Here is a 26,928-nt window from a genome sequence, read left to right on the forward strand (position 1 = left end):
TTAGGGTTGGGCAAATTAATGCATTAATTACGAGTTAACTCATCAATCTATTAACGCCGACAATTATTTTATCGCACATTTGCGTATGTTGTTTACATGCTTTTATTTTGTTAACGCCTTTTCTTAACAAGATGGCGTCGCCCGGACGAGGGGCTCTTGGTAAAGATGGAACATTTGGCAAAAATACCGGACAATTCTGCAAATTTCATGGCTGGCTTACAGCGTGGTCACTCCGGGATCACTTACGACCGCCAGACAATTCTGGATGTGGATAGATCGGGCCGTTTTGGACTGACTGAGGCGTGCTTGCTAGACCGGCTAGCTAGCATGGGAATACTTTGCCGGCTACATCCAGCGGCCTGTGAAGCAGCGGAGTATATGTGTTGTCTGTCTATTTATGAATAATGCAGACCAGGAGTGTTGTCTGAGTTCTTAACGTTTGCTTTCAGAGCGTGCATATCACAACATACAAGATGCCGTCATGGCGACACAACCTATACCGGGCTACCGCGTCACTCCTGTTGCATGCTGGGTAGGGTAGTTCTTTTTTCCCTGGCTCATAACATCACAATATAGTACCATGTATATGATGCGTTCATTTTATCAAAGCACCAAGCAAACAATCGGAAAATTCCCATCATATCAATTCCTAGATATGGTCATAATTTTTTTAAGTGCACTACGCAGAATAAACACAACATTATTAATATTGCTACTACGGATAATTTGATCAAAAATTCCCTAAAACAGCCCACTACCTATAATATAGGTTTTTTAAACATAAGATCCCTGATAAAAAAAATCTTTCTGCTGTTACCTCAGAAATTGCCTGTTCAGATGTTATGATTGTGGCTCAGAGATTTGTATGTAGATTATATTTATTTTCCATAACAAACAGGATAACTTAAATACCCTGGCAATGGCAATAAGCTTAAATGTTTGTATTTACATTTTTGGAGTTGATTTTCATAAAATATGCTATTTAACTGCTACTGTTTAACAAGGACTGATTTAAATTGTGTTTGCACAACAAATGTTTTGGCGCTTTTGTTCATGTGGGAGAATATTCCAATAAAGGTGCACTACACACTACTTTTGAATTCATTATTGGGCTTTGCGTATACAATGCAGTTAATCGCGATTAATCAGAGAAATAGTGCAATTAACTTAGATTAACATTTTTCATCGTTGCCCAGCCCTAGTATTTATATATAAATCCTGAGGTATTTTAATGTATGCTAGGTAAGAAATGATTGAAGCTGCTTTTAAAACAGAGCCCAGGGACACATTAAAACAATAACAATAATATCTCCTGATGGTTGCAAACGCTTGCCCGCCACTGTGGCTGGCAAGCTTTGCTGGCATGGACTCATTCTTGGGAAACAGCATGGAGGAGGATTAGATCAGTGCTGGAAAGTGAGTCTGGGCACTAGAAGAACAGATTTACGTTTCAACCGTAGTCGCCTCCATTGAAGTTCCCCTGGTATGTTTGGCGGTGCCTGAATGGTTCCTTTTTAATGCTCTTGTGTACAAACACACCCACTTTCGTAAGCCTCACAGCAGAAGCCATGCGAAAGGTTCTGCAACCCAAATAATCTTAATACCGAAAAAATAAAGGTTAAGCCAAGAGAACACCCTTTTTGCTTCTAAATGAATGGATCTTTTCTTGGCAAGGACATCAATAAAGATAGTTGACCATCTGACCCATATCCCACTGGCAGACATACACTTGCCCAGAGAGGTCCCGGAAATGAAGACTCGCCCATAGGGAAGCTAAAAATCCATCTGTTTGCACGGCGATGCCAGGGTTAGGCTGTCACTTCACTCTGAGGCTTCCTGACATGCTTGAAAGTGTCAATCAGCTGTCCATTGCACCTTCAAGCATAGGAAAGGATAAAATATCAGTATGGTTGTATAGTATTATCCGAGACTTGTGTGGGAAGTATATCTTCGCACATGTATAGTACATGGCAAGCGGTGTTCCAGTCAGGTCTTTGGGGCATCATTCCATTGCGTAGCCTTCTGGCACCTTCATGGCCTGCTGGCACGACCATCTGCTCTGAGACACTCCGTCAAAAGGCAACTGATCGAACACTGAGCTTCTACAGGTCTGCTTACAGACAACATCTTCGACACCTCAAAACAATTTATCCCAGTTTACGGGAGCCTTGAAGACCCGGGGCCAGGGGTTCTTCTGTAGAGTTGACATTTCTCGATTGAGTTCGCACCACATTCAAGCCTTCCTGCATTTCTTTCTGCTGGCTTCACCCGTGCAACAGCCTTGGAGAGAAACAGGCGTGCAGTTCAGTCACCAGCATCATGTTCTTCACACGTAATCTGTGTCACAATCACACTTCCTTGTGCCGCTCTCGTATGATGCAAATGCATGAGTCTGTCTGCATTCAGATAAGGCTGTTCATCATATTCTCCAGCATGACTAAGCACAAGTGTTCACATCAGTCTGCATAAGAAGACCATTTAGTTTGTTATTTGTGCTAAATGCAGGCATTACCTGCAAGGCATCCAGGACCAAAAGACGAGTAGATCACAGATTTGAGGCAGTAATATCCGGGATATAAAACATCCTTAAAATCAGTGCCTTGCGAAAAATTATGCATAATCTGTGTGTTATTCAGCAAAAGAGGTATCGTTCGCGGTTACTGTAACTGTTTATATTGGATAAAGGTTCAGGAATGCCATGATTTGTTCCCTCTGTCGCTTGGTGCGTGCCAGAACTGGAGAGTGAGCTGTCTTATGATCAACACCATGTGTTCTGTCGCCTGAGACACAGCCTCAAATATCCATCTCTGACAAGCACGTTACCGTTACCTTCAATTATGGACTAAATAACTGCTCAAAGCAAAATTGGTCTAAACAAGATACACAAATCAAGAAGTAGAAACATTTCCAACCAAGTCACAGGTTTAATTGTAATCAAATCTGGAGGAACACACCAAAACTCATACAAATCTGGAATTGAGAATCAGACCACAACACTAATAGAAAATAAGAGTTCAGTTCAAATGATGACAAAACAAAAACATTCCAACTGGAATCTTTTCCAGTTAAATTGTTGGTCATGATTTTGATGAGCACGACATTTTTATACAAAATAATAACTAGCTTGCTTAAATTGTCATTTGCAATAAAAGGGAAGTGTATCAGTGTTGGATACTCGTGTTAAACAATGCCACAGCGTGAAATCCTAAGGTTCATGTATTTTGGAATGAGCTTGCAAGCAGTGTTGGATGCCCCTGACTGTAGGTCTTGGGAGTATTTTTTAACAGCAGGACATTTGTGACATCAAAGACTGACGGACATACATTTGTGGGTATGCCTGGACATTCTGTGTCTGCAAGTCTCCACCCCTTTGCTGAGCGAGACTGCTGCCACTGGAGCGTCCGTATGTATCAGCTATCGTTTCAGGCTCTGAAACGATAGCTGGGGTTCTATAAAGTAAACACTTCTGTGTTCACTTTAGCCACTGAACTCATTGCGACATTACAACTTAGTTTGAGGAAATGCACGATAAGTTAGGATGATGTGTTATTTTCATCTAGTCTTTGGCACAATAAGCACAATAACAGTTATTACAGTTACCATATTTTTCAGACTATAAGGCGGACTTAAAATCCTTTTATGTTCTCAAAACTCGACAGTTTGCCTTATGACCTGGTGCGCCTAATGTACGCAATAACTTTGGTTGTGTTTACCTCAAAGCTATTTTATATGGTACATGGTGAAATGATAAGTGTGACCAGTAGATGGCATTCACACATTAGAGATAAATGCAGACTGCAATATGACTCAACTAAACACCACCAAAATGCTACATGTTCCATTGAACATTACACATGCTCAAAAATCTATCAAAATGTTTTAATACAACTTTGGTTAGCAGGTGTACTTAACGTTGTGACCGTGTGAATCTATATATGGTATAAGAAACCATACAGACGGCACGGATGGGGCAGAGGTTAGTGCTTGTACCTCACAATAGGAAGGTCCTGGGTTTGATTACCGGGCACAAGTATGTTAACAAATAAATCTGTAATAATGAAAATTGCATTACTAGTTTGAGTCATTCTGTTTAGTTCCTTTGTATGAAATGACTTACTAGTATCCGCATTACCTGTATGACATGTCCAGGTTGGGCCAGTGCTGGTTTCAGCACAATTACTTTGAACAATAAATAGTCTAACAAGGTCAAGACTCAATGCAGATGTCATTCAGCATTGCAGCATGTAATTGTCGTTTTTTTTCCTAATCTTGAGTTTGGAATAGATCCTGCTTGCTGGAAAGGAAGCCAGGATTATTTCCATTGGTATTTTTCCCCTCTGCTACCCGCTCCCCTTTGGCGTGCGGACTACACATCATGGCCAACTCAGTGAAATATTGACACTGGTCACATTTGCCTCCACAGCTTTTGGGTTTAATATATTTGGGTGGAAAAAGTGATATGTGGATAAATGTAAATCTTATTAACAGGCTATGCGGAGTAATCTAAGAAAAGATGCACTTCAGTAATAGTGGATCAATTCAGGAGCCTCTTTGGAAGTCAGTTCATCACATAATGTAAGCAGTAATTAATCGTATAAATCCCAACTTTTTAACTTCCACCTCAGCCTTTACGAAGTAAGGTTTTAACTGTCTTTATCTGTCTCATATTGCATCATTTTCTCAAAACTACTGTTAATTTGCCTGCAAATTTGTTTTTAATATCTGGTTATATGCTGTTGTAACCTGATTATATCTTCACCTCTTTTAAAATGCAATAATCACTTATTCTCATGTTTAAATACATTAGTTTTGAGTGACACTACAAATATGGCTATCGATCCAATACCAAGTAGTTACGGGGACAGTACTGAAACCTAAAATGTTCAAGATCATTGAATGATTGATGATAGGGGACGGCATGGCGCGGTTGGTAAAGTGGCAGTGTCAGCAACCCGAGGGTTTCTGGATCGATCCCCACCTACTCCCAACTTCGTCACGTCCTTTGTGTCCTTGAGTAAGACACATCACCCATGCTCCTGATGGGTCGTGGTTTGGGCATTGCATGGCAGCTCCCGCCATCAGTGTGTGTGAATGTGTGTGTGAATGGGTGAATGTGGAAATAGTGTCAAGGCGCTTTGAGTACCTTGAAGGTAGAAAAGCGCCAAGAGCCAAACTTCTTAAACTTAAGTTCCAGACTTCTTACACTTAAGTTCCAGACTTCTGTTTGTTTTATATTGTCATTACTGCTACAAGTGGTGGCTTTTTAGACTTAAGTTCCAGACTTCTGTTTGTTTGATATTGTCATTACTGCTACAAGTGGTGGAAAAGTGTATTACAGCTGAGTACCGCTCTGGCCCAAATGGAACCCCGGCTGAGAAACATTTTTTGCCAGCCCTTTAGAAACACTGATCTACTGTATATCAGGCAACCCTACCTAGCATCAATTAGTGACTTATTCTGACAAAAACTGTTTATAGTACGAATTTGGACGACTTGGTGCAAATAAAGCTTTAGTGAAACTCCAGGAAGGTTTCATTTCTGCTTTGTCTTTTTGGAGGATGTTCTAGAGCAGGCCAAGGCAATAATTTTGACTCGGGGGCTAAATTTAGAGAAAAAAATGTGTCTGGGGGCCGATATATCAATACCTAGAACACTAATCCCTGCTTAGGCTGTTGCCCCCGTGACCCGACCTTAGATAAGCGGAAGAAGATGGATGGATGGACTAATACAAAACCTCACAATGTCTGAGTGAATGCTAAAAACATTACAACAGACCGCCTGAAAAAACGGAACGGCAATTTAAGTTTTTTTACTGAATGACATCCAGAATGTACAAGAAAATAAAAAATGTGGAATTTACAGTATTAACTTTGAAGCATAAAACACTGAATATTGACAGCTTTGAACGTCAAACCCCCTCTCGATTCACATATTTTACAATCAAGCGAATGGCAACAAAAATGCAACAAACACGGCAAAATATGTATGCGAAGGGTACAAAAACTCCACCCACAATCTGATATATCTGATATCAGAATCAGAAATATTTTATTAATCCCCGAGGGGAAATTTAAATTTTCAGCACAATCCCATTCAAGATCAGACAAACATTACAGGATCGCTAAGGGGTCTGCCAACTTCCGGCTCCCCTTACAAAAAAGGTAGACAATGGAGGGGGGGAATCGGTCTGAGTCTGGGGGGTCCAGACTGAGGATAAGGGAAAAAATAACTCATAGCTATAGCACACATCGCTCTTACATGTGTGTAAGAGGGAAACATCAAAGATCAAAGAACACAAAGGACATAATCACTTCTCCATACAGCTATGAAGAATAAGTAAAGAAAACATATACACTGTGGTGGCCTCTGTGGTGTTCTACGCCATTGTCTGCTGGGCTGGAGGGAGCATGGCCAGGGACAGGGGCAGACCCAACAAAGCAACCAAGAGAGCTTATATCACTAAGATTTAGAACTTTGTTGTAAAAAAAACTTCTTCCACGTCTGTCCCTGACATCCGCATTTCAGGCTGGCTGCTCTGGAAACACTCTGTGGAACACTTCCCACCCACACTGCTTGGTGCCTCGTCTGAGCTGCTGTGACTTAGATGAACCATCCATCCATTTTCTACCGCTTATTCCAATTGGGGTCGCGGGGGGTGCTGGTGCCTATCTCAGCTACAATCATGCAGAAGGCGGTGTACACCCTGGACAAGTCGCCAACTTATCGCAGGGCCAACACAGATAGACAAAGACCATTCACACTCACATTCACACACTAGAGACAATTTAGTGTTGCCAATCAACCTATCCCCAGGTGCATGTCTTTGGAGGTGGGAGGGGCCTATCCCCAGGTGCATGTTTTATGAGGTGGGAGGGGCCTATCCTCAGGTGCATGTCTTTGGAGGTAAAAGGGGCCTATCCCCAGGTGCATGTCTTTGGAGGTGGGAGGGGCCGATCCCCAGGTGCATGTCTTTGGAGGTGGGAGGGGCCTATCCCCAGGTGCATGTCTTTGGAGGTGGGAGGGGCATATCCCCAGTTGCATGTCTTTGGAGGTGGGAGGAAGCCAGAGAACATGCAAACTCCACACAGAAAGAACCCGAGCCCGGGATTGAACCCAGGACTACTCAGGACCTTCGTATTGTGAGGCAGACGCACTAACCTCTCTTCTACCGTGCTGCCCAACTTAGATGACCACAGTAACTAATTAGATTACCATAGTAACTAGTACATCATGCAAAATTGCAGACTCCAACCATTGAAACACTTTGTATAGGTCATTAGAAAACATCACTGCACTTCATAATGGCAGCTACACTTTCCAACTTAAAGATCTGAAAACATTTTTGGGGAATGTCCGGCGGGCCAGGTTGAAAAGCTTAACGGGCTTCAATTTGCCCAGGTCTGTTCTAGAGTCAACTAATGACACAAATCGGTTTGGAGCTGAAAATGTGGAACTTTTACGGAATGGAGGAGTGGGGGTTCACAACAGAGTATTAAGAGAATTAGATATTTTGAGACCCTGTGAACACCAACCCCTCACCCATGCTGTCACTTAGACAGCAAGATGTGTGCGCTGTGCATGCAAGGCGCTGTCGGTGTAATCTGCCTCTGCCAGCCTACCAAACTGAGCCAGGCTGTTTTAGAGGGGGCCAGTATGAGAAAAAGAGGTGGGGGGGTCGGGGGGCTGACGCTAATCCGCCCGTGCCACGCGCCGCATCCCCAGCACCCTGCTAGTTGCACTACACTGCCTCCTCTATAGTGGGTCCACCGAGGCGCTACAACGCCCGCTGAATGCTATCAGCACAGACGACACGTTGCTCCCCCAAGCAGGGATTACTGAGCTGTCAATGAAGGCACCAATGGGAGGTTCCACAGTAAGAGAAGAACCAGCAAAAAAGGAGGTGTGCAATTCGCCGTTAGGATCCACCATTCTGTGTGAGGAAGAGGCCATGGCCAAAGCCGATACGCCAGTCAACAGCGTCTGGGAAACCACCTCGCTTGAACAACACAGGGAGCACTGAGGGCGAGGAGGAGGACATGTTTAAAAAAGGATCCATCACATTTCAAATGCACCCCTGAGACAACTGCTAGTCCAAAAGGAAAATGAACACAAGGCTATTGTAGAGTTTTGGACGGGGAATTAGTTTGCATGAACACAACAAAAGTAGTGTTTGTTGTCTGCTGACGACATCACAAAAGGAAGTTGAAATGTGCCAATACAAATCCGAAGGCTCCATTTTTGTGCCATAGATATGATTAAGAAATGCATAGTTTAATAAAAGTACACTATTTTAAATGTAATGATATTGTCAGAGTACATTTAGTATTGCATTACACTGCGAAAAAAGAGCCGTGAAAATACAAGATAAAAAGTAGATTTTCGAAAAAGATACTAAAAAAGACCCACTCAGTGGTATAGTGGTGAGAATGTCCGCCCTGAGATGGGTAGGTTGGGAGTTCAAACCCCAGCCGAGTCATACCCAAGACTATAAAAATAGGAGCCATTGCCTCCCTTCTTGGCACTTAGCCTCAAGGGTTAGAATTGGGGGTTAAATCACCAAAAATGATTCCAGGGCGCGCAGTCGCTGATGCCCACTGCTCCCCTCACCTCCCACGGGGTGATTAAGGGGATGGATCAAATGCAGAGGTCAAATTTCACCACACCTAGTGTGTGTGTGACAATCAATGGTACTTAAACTTTTGACTTAAAAATGAGTGAAATAACTAACTACATGGACTGATCATTTTACTTGATAAAAACATCCTAAATTACGATTTGAATAACTAGAAATTAGCAGGACTTTTAAGATACAAATAAGTATTTTATTCTGAAAACAAGCCTTATTTAATTTACAATTCTTAAATAAGCATCTTTGAGGGGGGTTGCTGCTAGCGGGGTGTATAAAATAGTCAGGAAGTGTCATGAATACAAAGGATCATGGGTATTTGTTGTGTTGTGTTTATGTTGTGTTACTGTGAGGATGTTCTCCCGAAATGTGTTTGACGTTCTTAATTGGTGTGGCTTCACAGCGTGGCGCATATTACTATGAGTGTTAAAATTGTTTATATCACAACCATTAGTGTACTCCGTGTCACCCAGTATGCCTTGCAGTCGTGTGCGTGTTGCCGCGGAAGCCACACACAACATGATGCTGGACTGACAAGCAGATCGTACATGTTGTAGTAGGAAACAAAGCCAATGGCTTCATAGCACGCGCTAATACTTATTATCTGGGTGACTACCGGCAGTCATTCAGGAGAATCATATCGTCTCTTATTGTCTTCTTCGCTTTATGACACGGGTCCTACATGGCACTTCGAATGGCAAAGGATACCGATCACAGAACCATGCATATCAAATATTTCCGAATGGTTCAACCGCCACCCCCCCGAATCTAATTAAAATCTATTTTGTCGTCATGTCAACCACCCGACCCGCGGTTTATCCGCGGACTCCGCGCATGAGACCGCAAACCGCGCATCTCTAGTACACGTGTACTCTCCTGAACTAAAGACATACATTGTGTACACAGATGCTAATACATAAAACAGAAAGAATAATTTAATCCATTCAAGAGCTGGTTTGACAAAGAGACTCTTTAAATCTCAGTAAAACTAAAATAATCCAATTCTGTAGCAGCAGAAGAGAAAAGGTAACAAGTAGAAATATCCATCCATCCATTTTCTACCGCTTATTCCCTTTTGGGGTCGCGGGGGGCGCTGGCGCCTATCTCAGCTACAATCAGGCGGAAGGCGGGGTACACCCTGGACAAGTCACCACCTCATCGCAGGGCTTGAGACTTAAATAGATGGAGAATAAAAGAAAACTAGCAAACTCAAAAATATACAACATAATGTGGCAAGAAATATGTCAATGAATAAATTAAATATGTACTGTGCTGGGCTTCACGGTAGTAGAGGGGATAGTGCGTCTGCCTCACAATACGAAGGTCCTGAGTAGTCAGGGTTCAATCCCGGACTCGGGATCTTTGTGTGGAGTTTGCATGTTCTCCATGTGAATGCGTGGGTTCCCTCCGGGTACTCCGGCTTCCTCCCACTTCCAAAGACATGCACCTGGGCATAGGCCCCTCCCACTTTCAAAGACATGCACCTGGGCATTGGCCCCTCCCACCTCCAAAGACATGCACCTGGGGATAGGCCCCTCCCACCTCCAAAGACATGCACCCGAGGATAGGCCCCTCCCACCTCCAAAGACATGCACCTGGGGATAGGCCCCTCCCACCTCCAAAGACATGCACCTGGGGATAGACCCCTCCCACCTCCAAAGACATGCACCTGGGGATAGGCCCCTCCCACCTCCAAAGACATGCACCTGGGGATAGGTTGATTGGCAACACTAAATGGTCCCTAGTGTGTGTATGTGAGTGTGAATGTTGTCTGTATATTTGTGTTGGACCTGCGATGAGGTGGCGACTTGTCCAGGGTGTACACCGCCTTCCGCCCGATTGTAGCTGAGATAGGCACCAGCGACCCCAAAGGGAATAAGCGGTAGAAAATGGATGGATGGATGTTCTGTGCTCAAAAACGGGGGGAAAATAATATTTTGGAAGGATAATTGCTCAAGTCTTGTCAGAACTACATTTTTGTGGGTGCTTATGCAACCCAAAAAGTTAATCCTTATGAAACCACAGAGACACATGGAAAGCAAGTGCATGCTTGGACTTTGGCAGCCTCACCAGGATCTGCACTAGTTTGTGAGTCAACAGACACCCGCAGACTTCAACATCCTTAATCTACTTACACCCACGCTTAGCTGCCAACCTATACACTACCACTTACTTAAACACAATTGCCATTTGCTTGTTAAGAGCATGCATGTTTTAGCTGAAAAGGGTAAAAAAAAAAGGATCCATTGAAAAAACCGACAATAAAAAATGTAAGAGCTCGGTGGCGCTGGAGGCGGTACACACCTCTGCCTGGCACTCAGTGCCTTGGCTTTTGTGCAGCCGTCAATTACATTTGCGCCACACAGGCAAAATAAAGCTAACAAAATGGTATAGTTAGAAATATTCCATGAACGTAAAACTAACTTTTCCAGTGCAAAAGTGCTGCCTGTCACTTCAAGAGAAGGGCGGATAAAAGAGCGTACAATCTTTCAATGCATATTATAACTGCAGGTGGGGAAAGTGATCGATTCTTATATGCATCACAACTTTTCTGAATCAGTGGATGAACATCCAGATATTGATAATTTGTATGTTCAATGCTTTGCACACTTCAACAAGTTTAACTGGAACCACATTACAGCAGAGAGTAACCAGCTAAGAGGAAATGATCAAGTGGAGTAATTAATTAAGAGACAGCATAATATGATAATGTGACATCACTGTGAGCCATAGATATGAATGAGTAGATAGACACACCCCTGAGTGCGTGCAAGCAGAACATGTCTATGAGACTGAACTTTTTCCAGACAGGGAGAACAAAATTATCTATTAAGTATATCGTTAAAAAAAAAAAAAATATATATATATATATATTAGGGGTGGGCAAATTAATGCGTTAATTACGAGTTAACTCATCAATCTATTAACGCCGACAATTATTTTATCGCACATTTGCGTATGTTGTTTACATGCTTTTATTTTGTTAACGCCTTTTCTTAACAAGATGGCGTCGCCCGGACGAGGGGCTCTTGGTAAAGATGGAACATTTGGCAAAAATACCGGAAAATTCTGCAAATTTCATGGCTGGCTTACAGCGTGGTCACTCCGGGATCACTTACGACCGCCAGACAATTCTGGATGTGGATAGATCGGGCCGTTTTGGACTGAATGAGGCGTGCTTGCTAGACCGGCTAGCTAGCATGGGAATACTTTACCGGCTACATCCAGCGGCCTGTGAAGCAGCGGAGTATATGTGTTGTCTGTCTATTTATGAATAATGCAGACCAGGAGTGTTGGCTGAGTTCTTAACGTTTACTTTCAGAGCGTGCATATCACAACATACAAGATGCCGTCATGGCGACACAACCTATACCGGGCTACCGCGCATGCTCGTCACTCCTGTTGCATGCTGGGTAGGGTAGTTCTTTTTTTCCCTGGCTCATAACATCACAATATAGTACCATGTGTATGATGCCTTCAGTTTATCAAAGCACCAAGCAAACAATCGGAAAATTCCCATCATATCAATTCCTAGATATGGTCATAATTATTTTAAGTGCACTACGCAGAATAAACACAACATTATTAATATTGCTACTATGGATAATTTGATCAAAAATTCCCTAAAACAGCCCACTACCTATAATATAGGTTTTTTAAACATAAGATCCCTGATAAAAAAAAATGTTTTTGCTGTTACCTCAGAAATTGCCTGTTCAGATGTTATGATTGTGGCTCAGAGATGTGTATGTAGATTATATTTATTTTCCATAACAAACAGGATAACTTAAATACCCTGGCAGTGGCAATAAGCTTAAATGTTTGTATTTACATTGTTTTAGTTGATTTTCATAAAATATGCTATTTAACTGCTACTGTTTAACTGATTTAAATTGTGTTTGCACAACAAATGTTTTGGCACTTTTGTTCATGTGGGAGAATATTCCAATAAAGGTGCACTACACACTACTTTTGAATTCATTATTGGGCTTTGCGTATACAATGCAGTTAATCGCAATTAATCTGAGAAATAGTGCGATTAACTTCGATTAAAATGTTTAACCGTTGCCCAGCCCTTATATATATATATATATATATATATATATATATATATATATATGTATATATATATATACACACAAACACATACAGTACAGGTCAAACGTTTGGACACTTTCTCAGTCTCATTTGTTTTTATTTTCATGACTATTTACATTGTAGATTGTCACTGAAGGCATGAAAAGTATGAATAAACACATGTAGAGTTATGGACTTAACAAAAAAAAGGAGAAATAACTGAAAACATGTTTTATATTCTAGTTTCTTCAAAATAGCCACCCTTTGCTCTGATTACTGCTTTGCACACACTTGGCATTCTCTCCATGAGCTTCAAGAGGTTGTCACCGGAAATGGTTTTCACTTCACAGGTGTGCTTTATCAGGGTTGATTAGGGGAATTTCTTGCTTTATCAATGGAGTTGGGACCATTAGTTGTGTTGTGAATGAGAAGGTGTGTCCAAACAGACACACACACATATATTTGTACCTACACACACACACACACACACACACACACACACATACATACATACATACACACACAATCCCTCCATCCATTTTCTACCGCTAATCCCTTTTAGGGGTCACAGGGGGTGCTGGATTATAGTTTTTTTTTTTATTCACCCTTTTTTGCTCTGATTCAACTACTTTAATATAACATGTACTAAAACACTCTGCAGATACTTTTTGTTTAATTTATTTTTGAGTTTTTGGATTAAATCTTTTTATTCCTGAAATTATTATTAAACTTGTTTTTGTGTTAGTACACTAAAAGGTAACTGACCATTTCAAATTGCTTGTAGCGTTAATGTTAACTTCAAAAAAAATTACAGTATTCCGTTGGGCTGCACGATTTTGATTTAAATTTTTTTTTTTTAAATTGCGATACAATTTACAATTTTTACATTAGATACATAAAAACTCGTAAAACTGTGAAAATAAGTCAAGGAAAACATGTTACTTTCTGACTGTCATTCAACAGATTATTGTCTCACAGTGGCAACACAAGAATATGCAATGATTTACTTAAACATATGTGGCCTTATAAAGGACAGACAGAGCTTTTGTCTACATCATGCTCAAAAACTGAAAAAATAGCCAATAAAAACTATACAGTGATTACAATGTAATGTAATCGTAACATAATGCTGCAAGTAACCATTTAAAAGGATATAAATGTTATTTTTGTTATTGTATAATTGTTTACCATTGTACTGTAATCGGAAGGTACATAACTTTATTTGAAATAACTAAGCAAACAAAAAAATAAAATGGACTCACTCACTCACTGAAATCTACAAATCATGCTGCAAGTAGGATTCTTTCCACAGACAATTTTGTTCTTTCTTTAGGTTCTATAACAATATGAAAATAACCCCCTCCTGTTACTGTATATTTATTTTGGATTCATGACAAGGGTAATGTTTTGATTGTTATTTTTATACAATTTATTTTTATACAATTTTTATACAATTTATTTTTATACAATTTATTTACATCAATGTTAAAAATGAAAATGATATCGTATTTAAGTTTGTATTTTTGTTGTTTTGGATCAACAGGACATTTTGTTTGGAATACTACAGTATTATGGCTTGAAACCTGATCTATCGCAATAAATGGACCTCGTTAAAAATATATATTTGCGGACCTCCAAGATTTGAGCAACTCCACTATGAAGTAAAGAAGAGCCCAACAAAAAATGTGTCTGCGTGACCAGGAAAATAGAAACTTCCATTTCCTGCTATCATGGCATGTCCTATTGTAACAGGGATCTAAAGAATACTAAAAGCCTGATAATCGGGACATATCTGTTTAGCTGGCAGAACATCTGACCTCCTCTTTGTCATGATGGATCACCCACTACGAGCTGAGAGCCGTGTGCACAGCCAAGCATGCAAGTGTGACAAAAGGGGAGATTCCAAATGCATATCCATTCTCATTTCTCGCCCATCTGTTCCTGTGCAAGAAGGAAAGTGACATATCTGAGTGAATACAATGCTCTTCAAATGGTTCATCGTTCATTGTCCATGATGACGGAACACCCAAACACACCCAGCAAGCCCATAGAAAACAGTATTGCACTTGACACACTTCCATCTACTCTGTGAAGTGACCTATTCAGACAAAGCAGCGGGAAGCTGAGTGGCTGAAGAGCTGGAAAGTTAATGAATTCAAAGGCTTTGGTGCACTTTAAAGTGCAAATACTCACCACATGTTGGCTTTCCTTTGCTCAAAGGAGAGTCCCATTAAACCATTAGCGCCCGTCCGCTCTACACGTGACGCCCTTCTATAATTCTCTGTTTCCCAACATTGACTCCATGCAAACTAACCGTTTGTTAAGTCCAATTCTTGCAGCATCTCCCTTTGCTGGGGTGTAAAGAGATGAGAGAAACACTATGAAGAGCAATAGATAGGACATAAGCTCATCTTAATAGTGAAGACCTCAAACATCAGACTCTTAATACCCACCAAAATCATTAAGTGCTCTATTGGGTGACCGTGCCATCCAATGGGCTTCTGAAGCCCCAACAGACAAATGCCATGTTGGGATGTCACCACAAGGTAAAGACGACAGCGAGTGTGATGTCTCTGGTTGGCTTTACTGCCTGGTCAAATAACCGACTTCTCCCAAGCAAAAACAAGGCCTTGTGTGGATGACCTTTACTTCAACAAGGCTGAGATTTGGAGGGAAAAAGGTTCAAGGAAATGTGGAAAGTAGATAGATAATACAGCCTTGATGTAACCTCAGAGGTTGTTAAAGGAAGAGCTGATAGTACTTTGAGAAGATAGATTTATCTGCAAGTTCCCATTATGGGTCTCAGTTTGTTAAAGTTAAAATACCAATGATTGTCACACACATACTAGATGTGGCAAAATTATTCTCTGCATTTGACCCATCACCCTTGATCACCCCCTGGTGACAAATATACCGGTCCGCAGCTCTTCCAACAACTTGCCTTCCTCAACAATTTCATGTTGCCCTTTCAGACATCTACTGTAAGACAAATCAGAAGATATGTAAATGCCAGACATGCTCTCAGGCATCAGAAATTGTTCTATTTTGAAGGCGTCGCCGTGGTAAGAATTGACTGTGTTCTGCAGGTCGTAGTTTGGACAAACCATGTCTGTTGCTCTCAGCATCTGTTGAAAGTCTTTTGCTGATTTTAAAATGTTTGCGTAGCACATGTTTGAAAGCTGCCACAGGGTTAAAATTGTCATCTCCAAAAACCAATTTCTTTTTTGGTCAATGAGTGGAAAGTTACTACTGACGGACATTAAGAGGTACTTAACAGCCAATTGTTCTCCCCATTGAACCCAGAAGAGTAGTAAATAGTCAGCACTTCGGTCAATAAACTGGACTTGTAATTTTTTTTTACATGTCCTGTCCAGCCACAGAGGAAAAATCATTTTCTTAATGTAGATGCCCATATCTGCTGTACAGATTTAGTTTGCAAAAGTGTGGAATACTTGTCTTGTTGCCTTATTTGTATTTGACTTTTTTAAATGGATTTAACATTTTTTAGTTGCTGCAGAGGCTCAAACATCCATAGAAAATCCACACATCCATGGGGAGAACATGCAAATAGGCCGTAAATAGTAACTAGCCTGCTCAGGGACGTAGTTGGTGAGAGTGTCTGTACTGAGATCGGTAGGTTGTGAGTTCGAACCCCGGCTGAGTCATGCCAAAGACTATTAAAAATGTGACTCCCCTCTCAACATGAAGGGTTTGAATTGGGGGTTAAATAACCAAAAATGGACAGCGGCCACCGAGGGTGATGGGTCAAAACGCAGAGGATAATCTCACCGCACCTACTGTTTGTGTGTGACAACCATTGGTACTTTAACTTTGCTGGAATTGCACCAGGGACCATGCTGTGAGGCAGGAGCACTCATCTTCATCCATTAGAAATGTCTGGACAAAGACAACCATCATGTATGTATTTTTGTGTGAGTTTATGTATAACCTGAACATGTAAGGGTTTCTACTGTGGGTTACAATACTGTTACTAACCCTTATGGAAATCATAAAAAAATATATATATGTCATTGATGTGTACAATGGGTCATGTATATTAAACTAACATTTCCTTGACTCTAATAAACAGGACAAGACAAAACAGTGACATCCGTTTGGTGAGGCCCAGCTTTGAAAAGGTTTTTGACAAGAAAGACAACGGTGGCATTTCTTGACAACTGCAACACATGCCAAACAAAATGGTTGAATCAATAGACTGGTACAGTTTCATCAACAGTAATGGTTTACATTGTGCTTTCAAATAGCGCTGCATGACTCAGTACAAGGATGACAGAACTTGAAGTGTTATGTAGAGTGGGCATATTATTTGAATTGTGTTCATAGTCAAGTTATCAGGCAACTTTCTTGTGTATGTCGGACGATCTAATGGAGGTATGGATGTAATATCCATCAAGCAGTCAACCTTTCTGTTCTCACCCTGGTGCCAAAAAGTAATGATAAATACTTTAAAAAGGCACCATTATTTAGATGCACTACGAGCAATCTCCTGCCTGGCAATTGATTTTGCGTGTAGTCCTTCAAAATACCTAACCCAACAGTTTCAGAGTTTATCTTAAATGGGTCAGTTGGTTATTTCAAGGACAGGTCACATCCCAGCATGACCTTAACGTGTTTCCCTCCTGAAGATAAGGCTGGACATGGGCAATGTCAGCATGTGTGTGAGTGACGCCTGTTTTAGTCGGGTGCAAGGTTTGACCCCAAAGCATAGACATTAGGGGTGCACACACTTTTTTCTTCAGGCAAGCTACTTTTCAATTGACCAAGCGGAGGGGATCTACCTCATTCATATATATAATTTATGTTTTTTTTATTTATGAAAGAGACATTTTTGTTAACAAGGTAAGGGTGTTTAATGATATTACAAGCATTTTTAACACATATTTTACCGTTGGTGTATTACCTGTTTGTGATGACTTGCATTGATTGGCAGAGGTGGGTAGTAACGCGCTACATTTACTCCGTTACATCTACTTGAGTAACTTTTGGGATAAATTGTACTTCTAAGAGTAGTTTTTATGCAACATACTTTTACTTGAGTATATTTATAGAGAAGAAACACTACTTTTACTCCGCTCCATTTATCTGCAATCAGCTCGTTACTCGCTACTTTTTTTTATTATCGATCTGTTAATGCACGCTTTGTTTGTTTTGATTTTGTCAGACACGCATTCAAAGTAGGAACTACGCATGCCTGCGTTTCACCAATCAAATGCAGTCACTGGTGACGTTGGACCAAACAAAACCAAACCAGGTGGTCACGTGACCGTCACACGTCGAATCCGACCAAAAAAAGTTAATTATTGGGGTGTTACCATTTAGTGGTCAATTGTACGGAATATGTACTGTACTGTGCAATCTACTAATAAAAGTTTCAATCAATCAATCAAAAGTGTAAAGGAAAAAAGACACTTTTTATTTCAACCGTACTTCCCGTCAAAAGCCTAAAGACTGATCGCACAGTTCCTGTCTTCACAATAAAAGCACCGCTCCATCGCGCCTGCGCTAACAAAATAAGAGTCTCCGAAAGCCAGCGCAAACAAACTAGCAAGCTACGGAGTTTGCCGCCAATGTATTTCTTGTAAAGTGTATAAAAACGTATATGGAAGCTGGACAAATAAGATGCCAAAAAACAACGACTTTCATGTGGTATTAGACAGAAAAGAGGAACTTTTTTTCTCCTCCATTTGAAAATGTGGACATTATCAGCACTATACTGTCTGATTCCAATCAATACAAGTCATCAGAATCAGGTAATACACCAACTTATATTCCTGTCTTCATGAAAGATAGGAATCTATATGTTAAACATGCATGTATATTCATTAAAACACCTTTAACATGTCAACAAAAACGGCAAAATAAATAACTATAAATTATATACTGTATATATGTGTGTGTGTGTGTGTATGTATATATGAGGTAGATCACCTCGACTTGGTCATTTATTAAGTAATTGATTAACGTTGAAAAACTTATTGGGGTGTTACCATTTAGTGGTCAATTGTACAGAATATGTACTGTACTGTGCAATCTACTAATACAAGTTTAAATCAATCAATCAATCAATCAATCAATCAATGAACGCCTACTGAGCCTAAGGTGCTTTTAAGTTATTGTGGCTCAATTTGCCTTAATTTTTTTAATTTTAATGTATTATTTAATATATATTATTGCTTAAGAAATATTCCTGGCTATGAATTTGCTCATTGCTATTTTTATGTTTTTGTGCATTATTTGTTGCCGTAATCATTAAACAAACAGGTTACTCATCAGTTACTCAGTACTTGAGTAGTTTTTTCACAACATACTTCTTACTTTTACTCAAGTAAATATTTGGATGGCTACTCCTTACTTTTACTTGAGGAATAAATCTCGAAAGTAACAGAACTCTTACTTGAGTACAATTTCTGGCTACTCTACCCACCTCTGTTGATTGGAATCAGACAGTAGTGATGATAACATCCACATCTTCAAATGGGGGAGAAAAAAAGTCTTCCTTTCTGTCCAATATCACCTGAATGTGGTTGCTTTTTTGCATCTTATTTGTCCAGCTTCCATACCCCTTTTTATACACTTTTTACATGAAATACATCAGCGGCAAACTCCGTAGCTTGCTAACTTGTGCACGCCACCTTTCTGAGACTCTAATTTGTTAGCACAGGCAGGAGGAAGCAGGGCTTTTATTGTGAAGACAGGAACTGTGCAAACTGTGCAGTCTGTCTTTAGAGTTTTGACGACAGGTATGGCACAAGAGTGTTGAAATAAAGTGTTTCTCGCCTTCCTGTCGGTCATTTTTTCTTAATGAACTTGCGTCATCTCACAAAACCCTCTGGTGCCGTGAACGCCAGTCAAGTGATAAAAGTGACGTCTTGGTGAAAATTGATCTCTAATTTTTAGCTCTATTTTTTTAATGCCTGGCAAGCATTCAACTGACACACCCTCCGCCATCGACCGCTAGCTCTCGATTGACGTAATGGACACCCTTGATATACAGTATATACGAAGGATGTACAAACCCCATTTCTATATCAGTTGGGAAATTGTGTTAGATGTAAATATAAACAGAATACAATGATTCGCAAATCCTTTTCAACCCATATTCAGTTGAATATGCTACAAAGACAACATATTTGATGTTCAAACTGATAAGTATTTTTTTTTTTGCGAATAAACATTAATTTTAGAATTTGATGCCAGCAACACGTGACAAAGAAGTTAGGAAAGGTGGCAATAAATACTGATTGAGTAATGCTCATCAAACTCTTATTGGCACATCCCAGAGGTGTGCAGGCTTATTGGGAACAGGTGGGTGCCATGATTGGGTATAAAAGCAGCTTCCATGAAATGCTAAGTAATTCACAAACAAGGATGGGGTGAGGGTCACCACTTTGTAAGCAAATTGTCGAACGGTTTTAGAACAACATTTCTCAACCAGCTATTGCAAGGAATTTAGGGATTTTACCATCTACGGTCTGTAAAATCATCAAAAGGTTCAGAGATTTTGGAGAAATCACTGCGAGTATGGATGATATTACGGACTTTTGATCCCTCTGGCGGTACGGCATCAAAAACAGACAGTGTGTAAAGGATATTACCACATGGGCTCAGGAACACTTCAGAAAACCACTGTCAGTAACTACAGTTGGTCGCTACATCTGTAAGTCCAAGTTAAAACTCTACTATGCAAATATCCTGAAATGCCGCCGGCTTGGCTGGGCCCGAGCTCACCGAAGATGATCTGATGCAAAGTGGAAAGGTGTTCTGTGGTCTGACGTGTCCACATTTCAAATTATATTTGGAAACAGAGGACTTGGTGTCCTCCAGAAAAAAGAGGAAAATATATGTTATGTATATATGTTATAGGCGCAAAGTTCAAAAGCCAGCATCTGTGATGGTATGGGGGTGTATTAGTGCTCACGGCATGGATAACTTACACATCTGTGAAGGCACCAATAATGCTGAAAGGTCCATACAGGTTTTGGAGCAACATATGTTATCCAAGCAAAGTTATCATGGACACCCCTGCTTATTTCAGCAAGACAAGTGTTACAACAGAGTGGCTACATAAAACAAGAGTGCGAGTACTTTCCTGGCCCGCCTGCAGTCCAGACCTGTCTCCCATCGAAAATGTGTGGAGCATTAGGAAGCGTAAAATATGACAGCGGAGACCCCGGACTGTTGAACGACTGAAGCTCTACATAAAACAAGAATGGGAAAGAATTCTACTTTCAAAGCTTCAACAATTAGTTTCCTCAGTTCCCAAACGTTTATTGAGTGTTTAAAGAAAAGGTGATGTAACACAGTGGTGAACATGCCCTTTCCCAACTACTTTGGCACGTGTTGCAGCCATGAAATTCTAAGTTAATTACTTGCAAAAAAAAAATAAAGTTTATGAGTTTGAACATCAAATATCTTGTCTTTGTAGTGCATTCAATTGAATATGGGTTGAAAAGGATTTTCAAATCATTGTAATCCGTTTATATTTACATCTAACACAATTTCCCAACTCATATGGAAACGGGGTTTGTAATAGTACTGTGAATATTCCAGTATTTAGGTCTTAAAATGCTCGCAACTATACCCAACAGTGGCCTAAATTTAAAACACTTCCTTGTAGAGATACAGTGGGGCAAAAAAGTATTTAGTCAGCCACCGATTGTGCAAGTTCTCCCACTTAAAATGATGACAGAGGTCTGTAATTTTCATCATAGGTACACTTCAACTGTGAGAGACAGAATGTGAAAAACAGCCCCAAAGCATGTTTCCACCCCCATGCTTCACAGTAGGTGTGGTGTTCTTGGGATGCAACTCAGTATTCTTCCTCAAAACACGACGAGTTGAGGTTATACCAAAAAGTTTTATTTTGGTTTCATCTGACCACATGACATTCTCCCAATCCTCTGCTATATCATCCATGTATCCATTTTGGTATAAACTCAACTCGTGGTGTTTGGAGGAAGAAGAATACTGAGTTGCATCCCAAGAACACCACACCTACTGTGAAGCATGGGGGTGGAAACATCATGTTTTGGGGCTGTTTTTCTGCTAAGGGGACAGGACGATTGATCCGTGTTAAGGAAAGAATGAATGGGGCCATGTATCGTGAGATTTTGAGCCAAAACCTCCTTCCATCAGTGAGAGCTTTGAATGGTTGACCAAATACTTATTTTTCACCATCATTTACAAATAAAATCTTTAAAATTCCGACAATATGAATTCCTGGATTATTTTTTTCACATTCTGTCTCTCACATTTGAAGTGTACCTATGATGAAAATTACAGACCTCTGTCATTTTAAATGGGAAAATTTGCAAAATCGGTGGCTGACTAAATACTTTTTTGCCCCACGGTATATATACGGTGTACCGGTAGTTTTTTTTTAGTACCGGTTCCTAATTGAGTCGATTCAGGAGTGTGATGACCTCTAGCCACAGGTCCTGTCTTGTTTGGATCTGTGAGTATACTTCCTATGTTCTGTGGTTAAATAATTGTGGAGGGCGGCGTGGTCTGCCGTGGAGCGGGGTGTGTAAGGACCGGCCTCGAAACCAGCGGCAGTTGAGTAGATTGCCCAGCTGGGATTTGTTATCTAATCACCCGTTGCCCTTATTAGCAGCCGCCGGGACGAGACACGGGCTTGGAGTTGCTGGTGAGCAGACGCATAAGACCGAGAAACATTTTGCTGGAAAGCAAAACCATACTGCAGTATGTAAATAAAAGACTTGTTACCTCAGACTACCGGGCTCACGAGAGGATCTTTGTGTCAGAAGAACCCACAGGAGGGCAACCTACACATTCCCGTTTAGCGCTCGTATTTTGGTTTCACTTCCTGTGTGTGTTGTCCTGCAGTGACTTGATCAGTGCTGCTGAGCGCCTCACGCTTTGGTTAGTGCTGGATTATTTCTTACTGTTTGTGTGACAAGTATAAAGTCTATTCTTTGTATTATGCCTTGTGCTTTCTGTGTGCTTTCCTGCAGTATGATTCCTTTGCGTTATTGATCATTACAATCAATTCTTATCCGGAGGTCACAACTGCCGCTACTACGCGAGACGTAAGAAGAAGGACTGTTCTGATTCTGGACAAATGATATAATAGGGCTATCAGTATTTATTTTGATCCATCTGACCATCGTTATTATGACCCGCTGCCGCAAGTACTGCAGCCGCCGTGCCTACGCAAAAGATATCAGCTTGGAATAATCACAATTAAAGAAGCAACACTACACAAACGTTTCTAAGGCAATTCTTTCTCCTCAAAAGTCCCTCAAAGTCATGCACCATTTCAGTTTAAAGTGAACACTCTTTACTCACAATCATCACTGCCGTGTTTCGTCAATCGTCATTGTAGCGATCAATAAATAAAAATTGAATCAAAAGTGAAAAAATATATTAATCCATAAATTTACTTTGAAGCAATATACAAAACCCAATACCAGTGAAGTTGGCAGGTTGTGTAAATGGAAAATAAAAACAGAATACAATGATTTGCAAATCCTTTTCAACTAATATTAAATTGAATAGACTGCAAAGAGAAGATACTTAACGTTCAAACAGGAAAATGTTATTTTTTGCAATTATAAGCTTATTTGGAATTTGATGCCTGCAACATGTTTCAAAAAAGCTGGCACAAGTGGCAAAAAAGACTGAGAACGTTGAGGAATGGTCATCAAACACTTATTTGGCACATCCCACAGGTGTGCAGGCTAATTGGGAACAAGTGGGTGCCATGATTGGGTATAAAAACAACTTCCCAAAAAGTGCTCAGTCTTTCACAAATAAGGATGGGACGAGGGTTACCACTTTGTGAACAAATGCCAGAGAAAATGGTCCAACAGTTTTAGAACAACATTTCTCAACCAGCTATTTCAAGGAATTTAGGGATTTCAACATCTACGGTCCGTAATATCCTTAAAAGGTTCAGAGAATCTGGAGAAAGGCCAAAAACCAACATTGAATGCCCGACCTTCGATCCCTCAGGCAGTACCGCTTCAAAAAGCAATCTCAGCGTGTAAAAAATATGACCACACGGGCTTAGGAACACTTCAGAAAACCACTGTCAGTAACTACAGTTTGTCGCTACATCTGTAAGTGCAAGTTAAAACTCTACTATGCAAAGCAAAATACATGTATCAACAACACCCAGAAACGCCGACGGCTTCGCTGAGCCAGAGCTCATCTAAGATGGACTGATGCAAAGTGGAAGTGTTCCGTGGTCCACATTTCAAATTGTTTTTAGAAACTGCTGACGTCGTGCAATATTTCAATATTTTAATTATATATATATATATATATATATATAAAACCATATATTAAAGTATTCGGTGACGTCACCAATGGGAAAAACGTCACAAATAGGACAAATTCCAAACAGCTTGTTTGGCGTTAGTATGCAGGAAGGCAAGATCTCCGCAATGCCTCCATGGTTTGATTTCGAATTTTTGGGGACTTACGCAGATCCCAAATTCACAAAAACAATAATGGATAAGAAAAAAGGATAACTAAAGTCCCCTTTAATACTGTGACAAAATCATATTGTGAGATTTTGATATGGTTACATCCCTAGTACATAGTTCCATGTAAAACACCTCAATGCTAGAGTGAGTGTTTTGTACTGAACTGTGTGACACATTTCAATCGATCCAACTTATGGGGTCAAACTCAAGGCTTTAATAACGAACGCCACCATTTGGAGTATTGGTCTGAGAAATAGGAAACATTTTTCCAAATGTTGGGTTGCGGCACTAATGTCCCCGCTCTCCTGGGTTATAACAATAAATTGAGTACTCAAACAAAAGCAAGCTAAATATACTTTTTTTTTACATGAAACTAATCTGATTACTGTATGAACACAGTTTGTTCTAAGTTACACAAATTATATTTATATTGGGGGTAATCAGAGTGGGCAACACGGTGGTGAGGGGTTAGTGCGTCTGCCTTACAATACAAAGGTCCTGAGTAGTCCTGGGTTCAATCTCGGGCTCGAGATCTTTCTGTGTGGCATTTGTATGTCCTCCCTGTGACTGCTTGGGTTCCGTCCGGGTACTCCGGCTTCCTCCCACTTCCAAAGACATGCACCTGGGGATAGGCCCCTCCCACTTCCAAAGACATGCACCTGGGGATAGGTTGATTGGCTAAACTAAATTGGCCCTAGTGTGTGAATGTGAGCGTGAATGTTGTCTGTCTATCTGTTTTGGCCCTGTGATGTGGTGACGACTTGTCCAGGGTCTCCCCCGCCTTCCGGCCGATTGTAGCTGATAGGCACCAGCACCCCCCGCGATCCCAAAAGGGAGTAAGCGGTAGAAAATGGATGAATGGATGGGTAATCAGAGTCACCCACTTCTAATGTTTTACATATCATTGCAGCAACTATCTTTTGCAACCATGCTCTTATCTCCTCGCTTGTTTTGGCCATCTTTTTCATCACCCTTTTCCTGAACTCCGAACATTTCTTTCTTATTTCAACCTGTGTGCAGTTTTCGCAGCCCACAGGCTCACAATCTTAACCCTCTTTTATTTGCTCAAAAGACGAATAAGATTCACATCCTTCTGACTCCTGATTGGGCAGAGTGTGCAGAGCTCAGGCACATGGCTAATTCCGATATGATTGGCGTATTTATAAGGGGGCGTGGCCCTGGACAACCCACGCAATCATCTCCGGTCAATTCCAGGTTAATTATGATGTAACGAAGAAATGCGCTTGGAGTCTTGCATGTACATACTTTAATACATCTGAATTAGTTCTTGCCTAAGCCGTTTTCTGGATTTCAACGCACGCCAATTTTTAGTAGGAAATCCATGCAACTCTTAATACATGAGGCCCTTGGTTGCAGAGATTCAAGAGTAGAAGATACACAAGCCTCTATGGGTGTTACTCATGCAGGCAAACATATTTTCCATGTTTTCTCTTTAGTTTCCAGCATCAATGCTTTATTTTTCTCCCCGTTTTGTCCACCCGGTATGACCCGGCCAACACTTCTGATAACCTAACACAGTAGTCTACAGCGCACGAACAGAGTGCTCGACCCACACATCTCAGTCCTATCATTCAAAAGCAACTGAGTAGTAGGCAGAGGTTAGGTCATAAACCCAATTACACTGAACCAAAATCAGACCCACAAAATCTTACTTCTGCTTGGCTGTAAAAGATGTTTTTCATAGACTCACTTCCCGTCTGTGGTATAAAAGGTTCACTGATTTATTTTACATTTCAACTCCTACCCTATAGTATTTTGTAAATGTTCTGTACTAGAAGTCGTCGCCAACCACATGGCCAGCACTTCTAATGCCTGCCACTCACCATTTCCTTATGTAGCTCTTTCAGTGGTTAGATCACGCTTTGCTTTTAAAGGATTAATCCACATGTCATCCAAAAGTGAGAACCACTGATCTTGTCCAAATAACTACTAATTTGCTGAAATTTACGTAATATAATATGTGTCCACCACGTCACCAAGATGGATTGTTGTTTTGTTAGTCCTTGAATTTAAAACCGGAATAAAGCCCTCGAACCGCAATATTCTTTCCACTGACATTTGGCTGTGGGAACGTGCAAAGATATGACCCATTAAGCAAAGAGAGGAAAACATTTTACTTGACTGAGTATACCGCCAGTGTTTCACTTGTTCAATATTGCCATTCAGCCCTCCTAAAAAAACCTCGGAATTTCAACAATGAGCTGCCATCATGAGCCAAAACCTGGGACGGAAAAGAAAAGTGAGCAGCTTGGAACCCTGTCATTTTTCCGTGTAAGCCCCACCGCCACTATCTTATCCGCTCAATCCTCTCATCGTCATTCAAATCTCCCCCTCACTCCATCCCATCCCAGCCGTGGCCCTTTTTAAAACTCTCTCCCTCCTCCCAGTCCAGCACGTTTTCTAATGCTAATTATTTAAACCTCTCTGTGAGCACCATCTCTCCCATTTATTCAACTCTCGCCCTAAAAGCCTGGCCCCAGCTACAAGGTGTTTGACTAAAGCCTTGATGAGGAAAAAATTATAAATTAGACTTAAGACTTTACTCTCTTCTCCATTTTCCAAACTAAAACAATTTCAAACTGTGTTCAAACAAATCCAGTTTGAGGTTTATTTGTCCAGAAAACTCTACACAGCTAATAACCATGACGTGAAACTAAAGACGAACTCCCATACTCAAACATGTACATTATGTTATTTCACTTTTGTACTGAGATGAAATCATGGATAAAAATT

The 26,928-nt window shown here is 40.7% G+C and overlaps 1 protein-coding gene across 1 annotated transcript in view; it reads right to left on the reverse strand.

Moving 5' to 3' along the window:
- Positions 1–26,928, reverse strand: part of LOC133562879 (reelin-like) — a 304,500-nt gene that overhangs the window by 276,435 nt on the left and 1,137 nt on the right.

Source organism: Nerophis ophidion, linkage group LG12 (genome assembly GCF_033978795.1).
Source record: "Nerophis ophidion isolate RoL-2023_Sa linkage group LG12, RoL_Noph_v1.0, whole genome shotgun sequence".
NCBI lineage: Eukaryota > Metazoa > Chordata > Actinopteri > Syngnathiformes > Syngnathidae > Nerophis > Nerophis ophidion.